Consider the following 12,130-nt stretch of genomic DNA (forward strand, 5'->3'; position numbering starts at 1 on the left):
GCCCACGACTTCCTAGAGCACCCCTGTGCCCAGATCTACTGGGAATACATGAGGCATGGAGGCAGAACGGTAAGCTCCAGTTGAATGAGGACCGATTTTTCAACGGACAGCAGCTGCAAGTTTGGTGACCACTGATCTAGACATTAGAATGCACCCTGAGGCAAATGTTTCAGTTTACCTACTGCTGAGCCTGGCACTTCATTTCAGTGGTTCTTTTTTTAAAGACGAAAAGTTTCCAAGGCAGTACCTGTTGATCACACCACTGCTCGAACTGTTGAAGATGTCCTGCAATTACACCCCTGTTTAAAACAATGGAGTACGTTCCACACTCATTTCAGGTCATAACCACTGTGAGAATCACTCTCTGCCTCTTGGCCTTCTTTCTTTTAAACCAGCACCCATTCTGGAGGCTATTGTACACTTTGACTTTGATTTAACTTGCACTCCCATTAACCAGCAGCTGTGCATTTCCCCCCCATTACAGACGTCTTCCTCATTTCAGCAAACTCATTATTTTATGGAGGTCCATTCGTGCATGATACATCTTCCTCGGTAAAAAAAAAATCTCATTTAAAGATCATTTCAGGGAGGTAATCCAAAAGTCTGTGCCTTGGTCGCTTGCCAGAACGTCTGAGTTTTGGGGACGGGGCTTTCAAGTGGCTCTCTTCCGATTTCCAGTCAAGCATAAACCTGTCATCACCTCGCAAGGTGGTGTACTTGAAGAGGAAATATTGGTTTTTACACATGTTGCATCTTCACTGCTGGGAACAGAGAAAATCTTCGTAAAAGAGGCAGTCGAGCTTTGCTTCGCTATCAGACAAGATTACAGTTTAGAGCTGTACGTGGAATGCCGGGTAATATAAAAGGAATTTTTGATACAATATTTATTGATTTATTTGATTTTTTTTCTACCGCCCTTCCTCCAAAGAGCTCAGGGTGGTGTACACAACTGTGCTCCTCCTTTTGTCCTTATGACAATCCTGTGAGGTAGGTGAGACTGAGAGAAAGTGACTACCCAAGGTTACCCAGGAAAGCTTCATAGCTGAGGGGGGATTTGAACCTAGGTCTTCCAGGTCTAAGTCCACTTCCCAAACCACTACACCACCCAGGCTCTAAATATCTTCTAAACATCTTCAAAAGAGTTTCTGGAACTCCTGGGTTTTTGCACTGAGGTAGGTAATTTCAATGTCTCAGTAAGTTGCTTCTTCCAATAACCAAGGAAGGCCTAATTCATTTCTGAATTCCTACTCCCTGGGACATATCAAATGAAATTACTAAAGGCCAGTGAACACCCAAGATACACAGGCTTCCTCATGTCCTCCAACTGTACAGATTTGCTTTTAGAAATGCCTTTAAAAATGAGCGTGTCTTTACTTTACTACCATTACCCCCCAATAACTCTGCTTATCCCGACAACAAATGTTCCTGAATGTTTCTATCATTAGATCCACTGTGAGGTTAAACATGTTATTAAAAAAAAGAGTACTGTTGCACTCAGGGTGCAATCCAAACCTGGTCTTCGGCAGGCACAAGTCCCTTGTGCTGGCCCAGGAGTATCACAGATGTGGTGTAAGGCACGTTGGCATGTTCTTGTGAGCTAGGGAGGCTGGTGCATGGATGCGTGCCAGCCTCCTTGTGCTGGATTCAGACTGGCAGAGGGTGAGTTTGCACCAGCTGAGAGTGGCTGACATAGGGGATTGGGGAGGGTGGTGGAAGGGTGGAATGGGGGTGTTTCGGGCCAGGTGTGAGGGAGGGGGAGGGGGGATGGTGGACCAGTGGGAGACCAGCCCTGGGAGGTGGGTGGGACTGGCCTGGTCAACCTAGGCTATATCTTAGCCCCCATATCTTAACATCCCTCCTGAAGAGCCTGGCATTACACCAAGCTGCTCAAATCTGCGCCTATGAAGATTCTGGCCTGTAAAGCCTGTGAAGTGCTGGCACAGACCTGAGTAGCCCATTGGGGTGGTGCTGTGCAACACAGGGTAAGGGGAAATACTCTGAGTTGCATGGAAGCCACCTCCTACCCTGCGCTGGATATAGCGCAGGCCTATCGGCCTGCCTGTTCCAATGGTTGGCAACCTTCAGTCTCGAAAGACTATGGTATAAGCCTACAGCACCCGGTGTTCCAGGCGGTCTCCCATCCAAGTACTAACCAGGCCTGACCCTGCTTAGCTTCCGAGATCAGACGAGATCGGGCATAGAAAGACTATGGTAGAAGCCTACAGCACCCGGTATTCCCAGGCGGTCTCCCATCCAAGTACTAACCAGGCCTGACCCTGCTTAGCTTCCAAGATCAGACGAGATTGGGCATGTGCAAGGTAACAGTTGCTGCCGCAGGATTGAATTTGGCTGTCAGTAAATGAAGACCCAAACTACATGTTACATTAAGTTCGTAAGTGTGAACAGGCTTGACTTTTGCTTCAAAAATAGCAACTGGATCAGGCCCTTCGTGAATCAAGGAAGCTTTTAGCTCCAGTCCTACCAACTCCTAATCGAGATTTGCCCTATGGTTGCCCTTAGCTTGAACAGCACGTATAAGGAAGTGGTTCAAATGCCCTCCCATGGGTATTAGAGAGATTTTTGAACCAAGTAGGGGGGAAGGCGCATGAGGGCCAGCTCATGAGCATCCACATCAACCAGCCCCACTTGATAACTGAAGTTCAAAAATATAGACCAAACCAGCCATAGGGAAGTGGAGGGTGTGTGTGTGTGTGCAGTAAAGCCAACATTGTGAGTCACACAACAGAATTCTAAAGCAAGTTGGCCAGCAGTATTGCAATTGATTAAAATGGATTGTGTTGTCTTCCTCAAGTTAATAAAGCGGCCCTAAAATCTATAACACCTTAAAACAAGTGTTGTAAATAACAAGAAGCTCAATACTTCCTTCTTGAAACAAAATAAGAAGAAGATACCGCACTCCAGGGTGCAAATACCTGCACGGGTTGGGGCTGATGTGCAAGATAGGTCCAAGTTGAACCATAGCAGCTGCTGGGGCTTACCCTGGGACAAGGGGACAAATTTCCCCTTACCTCCAAGGAGACATCCAGCAGCCCAAACTCCCCCACCCTCCAAGCTACATTTTGCAAAGCAAGAAACTTGAGCCCAATCCTGAGCTCTTACCACAGGTCCTCCGCCAGCGCTGAGTATTGCAAATGTGCCATAAGGCATACCTGCAGCCCTCAGTGCCAGTCCAGCATCAGTACTAGCTCAGCACCAACCAGCGCTGGACTAGCGCAGTTGAACCACTGCAGCTCCGCCATTCCACAGCTGCCTGAACCGCTGGGCAGCAGAGAGGTAGGTGGGCGCATGGGGGGAGACAGGAAGGGGTTGGGGAGGAGGCATGCTGGAGAGCGAGTGGGGTGGGAGGTTGGTGGGACCAGAGGAACTCTGCTCTTTCGCATCCAATGCCTCCTTCTCAGGACGTGTTGGGCTGAGTCAAGTCCAAAGGTTGCCGCAGAATCAAGTGGCCCCATTGTGGGGCGACTTGCCTTACCCGGGAGAAAGCGACGAAAGTCCCCTTCCCCCAAAGAGCCATTGGCAGCTGCCCTGTTGCATACAGGATGCCACGGCAGCCGTTTCACTATGGCAGGGGTCTCTAAACTTTTCGGCCAAAGGGCCACATCAAATATCTGGCACGGTGTTGAGGGCCAGGGAAAAAATTAAATATAAAATTTAAATAAATACATTAGAGATGGAACTTGAATGAATGAATGAATGAATGAATGAATGAATGAATGAATGAATGGGCTCCAAAGTCCAGGATTTCTCCAAGCACCAACACAGCCCAAGAAATAAAGCACACACACTTAAATGGACCCCCAATCCCCCACCCACAAGCACAACTCTGGTTGTGTTTGGTCAACTGGGCCAGAAAATCTCATGGGATCAAAGGCTAGCCGTGGTCCAGATAGAGGCACTCTGTGGGCCGCAACTGGCCCCAGGGTCAGGGTTTGGAGACCCCTGCACTACGGCAGCACAATGGGCAGCTCAGTATTGGGCCGTCCGTAAAGAAGGATGTATCATGATAGTTTCTTTCTTAGGCTCCAGATCTGAATTATCTTTGGAAGACAATAAGAGGGACCCACACCAGTGCTTGTTAAGAGTGGAACTGTCAAGGATTTGTCAGGTTCTCGCTAGTACATTTTCTGTGACAGCAGGTGTCAGGTTCTCCCCTGACCTGTGAATGCAGAGGACCGCTACGGGCTTGCAATCTGCCAACAGACATAAAGCAAGACCGAGTCATGTGTCTGATGATGCTGCCAATAAAATTGCTCGTTCACCATTTCCAAAAGAGTTTGGACAAACCGATCGTTAGCACTACCTGGTCACATTTCAGTTGCACAGTCTTCGCCGAGCTCTCATCAACCTTGGAATAAGCTTCAAAGATCCCTCTTGAAATTTCAGTGCCAGTTTCGGTGTCAGTCTTACTTCGTATCACACCAGTGCCACAGAAAGCCCGTTCCCAGAAGATGGTTTTGCCAGGCATAGCCCAGGGCTGGCCTTAGGGCGATGAAGCCCATTCTTGCAGAATCCGGCCCCAAACATGCTGGAGCCCAGCGCTAGGGTGGTGAGCAGATGCCTGTTGCTGCAGACAGATCTTCACACTGCAAGCTGGCACACATGAGGCTAGATGGAACAGCAAACAGATCATCTCTCTGTATCCCCTCTGCCCCTGGGTCTGAAATCTAGCTCCCCGGAAGCAGTTGGCAATGACACCATCATGTCACTGGCATGGCACCATCAGCCCTGGGCTTGCTGCAGTTGCTTGTTGCTGCTTGGTGAATAGGGGGTTTCATGGGGGTGGGGGCCCCACAAAAATATTTTGCATGGGATCCTGCCACTCCTAGGGCTGGCCCTTGCTCAAACTGCTGATATAACCAGGTGAAGTGGGGACATGATTGAGACATACAAAACTATGCAGGGAATGGACAGAGTGGATAGGGAGATGCTCTTTACACTCTCACATAACACCAGAACCAGGGGACGTCCAATAAAATTGAGTGTTGGGAGAGTTAGAACAGACAAAAGAAAATATTTCTTTACTCAGCGTGTGGTTGGTCTGTGGAACTCCTTGCCACAGGATGTGGTGATGGCGTCTAGCCTGGATGCCTTTAAAAGGGGATTGGACAAGTTTCTGGCGGAAAAATCCATTACGGGTTCTAAGCCATGATGTGTATGTGCAACCTCCTGATTTTAGAAATGGGTTATGTCAGAATGCCAGATGCAAGGGAGGGCACCAGGATGAGGTCTCTTGTTATCTGGTGTGCTCCCTGGGGCATTTGGTGGGCCACTGTGAGATACAGGAAGCTGGACTAGATGGGCCTATAGCCTGATCCAGTGGGGCTGTTCTTATGTTCTTACGTATGTTCTTATGTTTTGAATGATAGGTTAGTTAGTGTAATAGGCTGCAAATTAAAAATAAAATGATTCACATAAATATTAAGAAATTAATACCCTGCCCCATCACTGCCCTCCCTCAGTCCATAACCATCTGTCCCACCCTGTTCCACCATCCCCTACTCTTCCACCAGTCCACACACAGCTTACCCACAAAGGTCTTTCATGGGCGCTAATAAACTGGCACAGGCACTTGTGGTTTTCCCAGCAAGCAAGAAGTGCCAAAGCATCTGGGATGTCTTCTGAAGCACAAAGTGGTCATGTGAAACCTCCCCACATCTCAGGAGACTTCTGGACACGACTGGCAGGAACTTCCAGGGTGGTCCTCTGAGACCCTCAATGGCAGGTTTGGCATCCATATTCAAATCCATGGATGCCAGGACCACAGATGAGGGGGACCCCCCTTTCCATGGATATTGTTCTCAAGGGGGTTCGGAATAAGAAAAAAAAGGAGATACTCTGTCTCACCCAAGCGCTGTCCAATGTACTCACACTTCAGTACACGCTTGCTTTGCCTTTTATTCAAATTTAAAACCTTTTATAAGAAGAGAGTTCTCCACTAGAGAACAGGAACACTATTTTCCACTTGAATAAAGAGACCTCATAAGACCACACGTCACTGAGCAAACCAATGCAAGACATCTTAAATTGCAGGGGAACCCATTGCTTTATGCATCAGAGCACATCGGGAATGTCTGAGAAGTAGACAAGCATTAAGTATACTGACTAGAGTATTCACTAATTTTTAGTAATTTTTTTTTGGGGGGGGTAGTTTAATTACTTATTCATTTACGATGAGCAAAGAAATCAGAGGTGACATGAAGAGTTTATTCTATTTTTCACATTCTTATACAGCATTTTCTCCTAGGATTTCAGGGTGGTGTACATAGTTCCTCCCCTCATTTGATCCTTACAACAGCCCTGTGAGGTAGGTGAGGCTGAGAGAGAGTGACTGGCCCAAGGTCACCCAGGAAACTTCATGGCTGAGTGGGGATTGGAACCTAGATCTTTCAGGTCTAAGTCCAACTCCCAGACCACTGCACCAAGCTGGTCTTAGCCCTTAACCCCCGAATACCGATGGCAGTGGTACAACCCAGTGTTACATCAGAGGGGTATTAGAGGACTGGTTCAATGGGAGGGGGCATGACTTTGTCCCAGGAACCCCAGGAACCTGGTGCTGGCCCGGATTGTGATTCACACCGTTGTGAACATCCTGACCACAACTCAGCCTGACAGGTCACATGAAAGCAGCGAAGGCCAAATTTGCTTCTGACAGCAAGAGACTGAAAAAGAAAAGGCCGAATTACTAAAAATGTCGCTCTTGGGTTGTATCCTAAGTTTAATTGGCGATGACTAAGGAGGTGAGTCATGATGACTAATTAAGCTTAAGGCACAACCCATTATGTTCAAGATCTATCTCTCCTAAGACAGTGTGTCGTGCCGTCCAAACGAATAATAAACAACTCTTAAGAACTTGTTTGATAGCCCAACCCTAACCTGGTGCAGCAGGGCTGTCGGGCCCATGCTGTAGCCAATGTTGGATTCAAGCAGGTGGGAGATCTCCTTGGGGTAAGGGAATATGTGTTCCCTTACCCTGTGTAGAGCCCCAGCTTGCTCAAAGGGGCTACTCAGATCCGCACCAACTATTTAGCTGGCACAGAACCTAGCAACTCTGTGTAAGGCGGGCAGATCCAGGATGGGAGTTAGAATGCAGCAGAGGCCTGCACTGCCATCCCTGCCCCCCTCCTGGGCCTGCACTGCCCCTCCCCACCCTCTCTGGCCCAGTTTTGTTCAGGGTCTCCAGCACACCCTCTTGCAACTCTCCCCCCACCCATCTGCCACCTTGCACAAGACCTACTTGCCCTGGTAGCCATTGAGAGGGATGCAGTGTCCGCAGGATGGCGCTGGCTTTCCAGCCAATGATCCTTACTCACTGGGTGTCAAAAGTACTTTACAGCACTTTTGCACTACCCAGTGCTGTTACTGTGCTTGCAGCGCAGGCAGGGTCCAGCCATAGGACCAGGGCTGTAAGAGTCAGGACATCCACTATTGGACTGTGCTTGTAGTCATGAAGACTACAAGGGGCCTGCACCCTTAAAGGGGGGGGGAGAAATGTCCCCTTCCCCCCAAAGAGATTTCCAGCAGCCTTTGTAGGGTGACAGGAAACTGCGGTCGCCATTCTGGTGCCGCTGCACCCAACAGCGGATAGAACTCAGGATAGAATTGGGCTGTAAGTCTGTGCCACTCTACAAAGGTAAGCTCTCCTTGCTTGTCTAGCGTCATATTTTAACTGAGATACTTTGTTTTTTTTTATTTTTCACATCTGTATACCCCCTTTCTCCAAGGAGCTCAGGGTGGTGAACTTAGTTCCTTCCCTCCTTTTGTCCTCACAACAACCCTGTAAGGTAGGTGAGGCTGAGAGAGAGAGAGTGACTGGCCCAAGGTCACCCAGGAAGCTCCAAGACCAAGCAGGGATTTGAACCTGGATCTTCCAAGTTCAGCTCCAGAGCCACTACAGTGGTAAGGAGGGTGGGGGTAAAGTGTGGGGTGCCTAGTCCCACTGACCATTGATTGGGAAATACTTTGTGCACCTGTATCAGGAGGCAATTCCTTGGCGGCTGCCAGACTTCTAGTTTATTTTTAAAGTATTCCACGGTTAGATAGCAAGATCTGTCTCTCGGCCTAATGTCATATTTAAGTGCCATTTCAAATGGGATTTAGAAGTTACAAATACAGTACCAAAGGTTTATGCTTACCGCAATTCACTTTCTTAAGCATTGCCTTCAAATGTATGCTCTCTTCAGAAATCACACGCATTAGAGATGCTGGAGGCAAGGGAACTCACCCTGGGGAAGTTAAAATGAATGCATCATAAAGGTGAGGTCTGCAATCCCATGCACACCTACCTGAAAGAAAGTCTCGTTGGACTTAAAGGGGCTTATTATTGTTCCATATAAATGCCTGCAATTGGGCTGTATATCTCCACGTTACACAGGCTTTGATATTTATTTCATAGCAATCAATACTATCCACGTAAGGATTCCTCTCTCAATGTCAATTCCTCGGGCTCATATTTTAAATATAAACCTTTTCAAAATCATTGCAAAAGCCATTTCCTTGCTTGCACGATGTTGCCCCTTGTGAAATCCTACAAATGCACATTGAATTTGACAACTCTTGAAAAATTAAGATGCTCATTTTTTTAAACTAACAGAAGAACGATCTGGTACATACCCACAGGGTCATCAATTATTCTCTCTCTCTCTCTCTCTCTCTCTCTCTCTCTCTCTCTCTCTCTCTCTCTCTCTCTCTCTCTCTCTCTCTCCATTTGGAGATATTTCAGGATGGCTTAACCACCTTTAGCTTTACAAAAAAAGGGAAAACGTGGATTAATTAAATGCGATCCGCGGAGCCAAAAAATAAATAAAAAGAAGAGACATATTCACATTTCGTTTTCAAAATGGAAAGACCCAGAAGGATAATTGTTCAGCATCTCAAAGGAGGGCAGGACAAGAACGAGTGAATTGTAAAGAAAATTAAAGGAAGGTTTAGGTTAGCCCCTGAAGATGCCACAGGGGCCGTCTCGAGTTCGATGATGACATCATTGCCAAGCACCAGAGAATGGCAAGATGCTGTTTGCATTGCAGCTGGCAGTAATTCAGCGGGTAGGGGCTTGGTGGCACTGGTTTACCAGGCGGAATCAGGGGGGTCAATGCCTGGGGTGCCACCCCCTCCCCCGCCACAACCCCCTTTCCCCCCACCCATTTTTTAATAGGATTCTTCAAGGTCTTTTGAGGGCTGGGAAAGCCACCTGTGGCCTCCCTGGACTGCAGAAGGCCTTCTGAGCATCCGGAAGGGTTAAAAACATCACTTCCAGTTTTCAGCGAGAGGGCTCCGCAGGGCTTTCTGGGAGGCGACGGACAGGGACCTAGGGGAGCCAGCCCTCAGAAGGCCTCCAGATGTGCCTGGTGGGGATTGAGTGGCATGGGGGTGACATTTTGTGATCCTCGCCGTGGGTGGCACAGGGGCCAGGTTCACAATGTTCAGAGGCAAGCAGGAGCCACTGGGGTGAAAGGTATGGGGGTATGTGAAAAGGTATGGGGGGAAGAGGGGACAAAACAGCAGATGAAGGGATGAGAAGAGAAAGAGAAGGATGCTGAGAGGGAGAGCTAAAGAAGAAAAGGGGCATGAGAGAAAGGAACTGACCCAGGTGGGGGAAGAAGGGGCAGAAGAAAGCACCAGAAGGATGGAAGAAAAGGATCAACGAAAGAAAGAGAGGAGTCACGGAACCTGACCAAGATCCTTCCTAGGTGCCGTAATAAAAGGGGACCAAGCCCACTAGCCAGGGGAAGTTGGAGATTCTTTGAATGGCCCTTGCTCTCAGACAGAGTCTAAGCCAGACTGAGGTCAGGAGGAGCTGGATCCTGGGGAAGTAGACATCCTTATCAGCTGGGACTTTATCCTGGAACTGAACTAGTCATCATTAGCAGCCCGGTCTAGCAAGTCTGGAACTCATTTTGGGGACCCCTCCTATACCCTGTTCACGTCTTTTTGCTTTTTTGCAACTGCTTTGCTTTTGTTTTCTGTGTTTTGCTTATATTTTCACTAAAAGATGCATTTAGTGTCTGCAATGGTGAGACAATCTGATCTGTTGGCAACCTTCAGTCTCAAAAGAGTATGGTATCGTGCTCTGAATGGTGGTTCTGGAACAGCGTATAGTGTGGCTGAAAAGGACGATTTGGGAGTGACAATCCCTTCCACACCGGGAGCAAGTGCAGTCTGGCCCTGGTCTGTCTCCCTGGCTATGGGCCTTCCTTCTTTGCCTCTTTGCCTCAGACTGTTGGCCAAGTGTCCCTTCAAACTGGGAAAGGCCATGCTGCACAGCCTGCCTCCAAGCGGGCCGCTCAGAGGCCAGGGTTTCTCACTTGTTGAGGTCCACTCCTAAGGCCTTCAGATCCCTCTTGCAGATGTCCTTGTATCGCAGCTGTGGTCTACCTGTAGGGCGCTTTCCTTGCACGAGTTCTCCATAGAGGAGATCCTTTGGGATCCGGCCATCATCCATTCTCACGACATGACCGAGCCAACGCAGGCTTCTCTGTTTCAGCAGTGCATACATGCTAGGGATTTCAGCACGTTCCAGGACTGTGTTGTTTGGAACTTTGTCCTGCCGGGTGATGCCGAGGATGCATCATTAGCCCCATTTAAACATTATCACCCACACATGCAGCATGCCGGATAGTAGCACCCCTGGCATTCCACGCAACCTGGATAGCATTTAAAGGAGTTTTATCCTCTGGCCTCTCTGCAACCCCTCATATTCCATGGAGCGGGTAAATATGGAAGACACATATGTTGGTGCTTGGCCGCCATGTGTCTAATGTGCAATTAATGTGCAGCCTCTTTTTGCAAATGTCTAAAGCGGGGGTCATAAGGGAGAAGAATAGTTGCACCAGTGAAAAGGAGGGCTCCTAAGCCCCAACCTAGATTGTAAACTATGATATGGATCCTTTGGGAGGAAGTCTGAATTAAAACAAACAAACAAAAAACCACCCTCAACTCAATATTTTTTTCCTGTGATTTTAAACAGATTGCATTTCAAGAAGCAGCCTGTGGGAAAATGCTCAGCACTGTTTATAGGCTGTTGTGCTCTGAGTTGGCCAGAACTTTAGGGCCTATAAACATCCCAAGAGGGTGGCAAAACGAGATAAGAAAAATATATTTAATGCAGCATAAAGAGAAGACTTGAAATTACAAGTTGCCGTTTGAGCTAAAACTCAGAAGTGTGTTGTAGACCCATAAACGTTTATTGATACTTGCAATTGTTATACTTATTCCAGACTTTTTGTATGGGAGACGATAATTCTCACTTCTGGCAAACGCGGCAGAGTCTATATATCTTTTTTTTGTGCAAAGTTTATTTATTTATCACAGATACAGGTAAGGAAAATGGGTTAAACTTAGGGCTGGGACTACATAGGTTACACATGAGGATATTGGCCATAGATTACAACATGTCTTAGTCCAAAAAAAGAAAAATCAACATGACTGGAAAAAAAAAATAGTCATTGATACAAAAATTATCATATTTGTCATTATACTAATTAATGATTTAACAATCACTATTGTTTAACTAAAATTATTTATCCAGTCATAAAAAGGCTTCAAATTTTGCACCTACAATATTCCTGCTGCTATACTGATATGTACAATAAAATGTTTCTTATATTGGTTTTCAATTTCTGATATCACATTTAAGAGGAATATTTCCAGTTTGAATGGTACTACAAAATTCAATATCTCTTGTAACAATATATATCATTTTCCAATAGTTCTTTACTTTCCACATATCCACCACATATAATAAAGAATTCCCTCATTCTCTTTGCATATCTAACAATTATTTGATGACCCAGGGTACATTTTTGCTACTTCCTCTGGAACTAAATATCATCTATAAAACAATTTATATAAATTTTCTTTAGAAGGTACCTCTTTAATTATCTTAATGCCACTTTAATTATCTTAATATTTGTGTTCCAACTTTGTTTTCATTTACATCTGCTTTGATTTGACATAATTAATGGAATACTCCTCACTTCTGAGGAGAATTCAATCCATTAATATCTACAAAAAAATTTCCACTTGTTATTCAGCCATTTTCACTTCCTGTCTTAGTATTTTCTTTGTTCTCTGTCTTGTTGATATTTTCCTTTTTGCTCCTTCCACTGCTCCT

At 46.6% G+C, this 12,130-nt stretch overlaps 1 pseudogene; it reads right to left on the reverse strand.

Moving 5' to 3' along the window:
* Window positions 1-2,216: 2,216 nt before the first annotated feature.
* LOC136657796 (5S ribosomal RNA) lies at window positions 2,217-2,339 on the reverse strand (annotated as a pseudogene).
* Window positions 2,340-12,130: the final 9,791 nt, after the last annotated feature.

This window comes from Tiliqua scincoides, chromosome 7 (genome assembly GCF_035046505.1).
Source record: "Tiliqua scincoides isolate rTilSci1 chromosome 7, rTilSci1.hap2, whole genome shotgun sequence".
NCBI lineage: Eukaryota > Metazoa > Chordata > Lepidosauria > Squamata > Scincidae > Tiliqua > Tiliqua scincoides.